Consider the following 1,126-nt stretch of genomic DNA (forward strand, 5'->3'; position numbering starts at 1 on the left):
ATCAAGGAAATTAAACCTTATTTTCAAAAAGCAATCCTGAAAAATATTTGGGGGTGCTTAACTTTTTTCCAGGTGTATATATATATATATATGTGTGTGCTGTTGACTGGATGGGAAGCATCCATTAGTAGTCAACAATGTTTAATAGAAATTGAAGGTCATGATTTTTTTATAATGTTAATAAAACTTTGGTACCATGCTAAAAACTACAAATAAACAAATCGTCACACACATTGTTACATGAAGTAAACTTGACTTAATTCAAGTACATGTATATTAAAAGAACAATACAATCCTTTGAAACTGGTTTTTAACCCTTCAACTGCAGTTGATATCATATGATGCAAGCATATTGCATACAACATTTTGAATGGCCCACTGCAAAGATTCAGGAATCTTTGCACATGGGGTTGTAGGCAGATTTCCACGAGCCACAAATGAAGGATTAAAAGTTATGAATCTAGGCCCAACTTTCTTTTCTCTATTAACATAAAACTAAGTATCGTAATATTTTATAGTGTGTAAAACAGTTAATTGTAAACTCAGTGAGAAATGACAGACATTTTGTTTCTTGAACAATGCATGAAATATGTTATACAGGGATGTTTTTTTCACCCCTTTAGTCAAAAAGTAAAATTTCAAAATTATTTTGTTTTCAGAGTTTCTCAATTGAATACAGAATAATTTAAGTGAATTACTAACTGCAGCTTCCATTATGTGGTCAATGGAAGTCTAGGTGGAGGCCATTGTTGAGTTATATTTGTTGGCAATTTGGATAACAGTTGCAAATGGGCTCATTCTTGATCTCTACCATTTATTGGCCAGCTGATATAACAAAAACTGGTCACTTTTTTTTCTTTTAAAAACTTGAGGATTTGTTGACATGTTTAAGACAGTGTTGGAAGAGTAGATTATCACAGGTTTTACATGGTTTCTGCAGTTGCAGAATTTAATAGAATACATAGTTTTCAGTTCATTTAAGTGTTTCCATTATTTGTGCATTTGTGTTCCACAGAATATCCAGCTATACTTTTACTTTCAGTGTTACATTAAGTTAAGAATACAAGCAGTTCTTGTGCACATCTTTAGTTTAAAGTGTTATTATTGCATTTCTTCCCATTACTGT

This window comes from Limulus polyphemus, unplaced genomic scaffold (assembly GCF_000517525.1).
Source record: "Limulus polyphemus unplaced genomic scaffold, Limulus_polyphemus-2.1.2 Scaffold1616, whole genome shotgun sequence".
Taxonomy (NCBI): domain Eukaryota; kingdom Metazoa; phylum Arthropoda; class Merostomata; order Xiphosura; family Limulidae; genus Limulus; species Limulus polyphemus.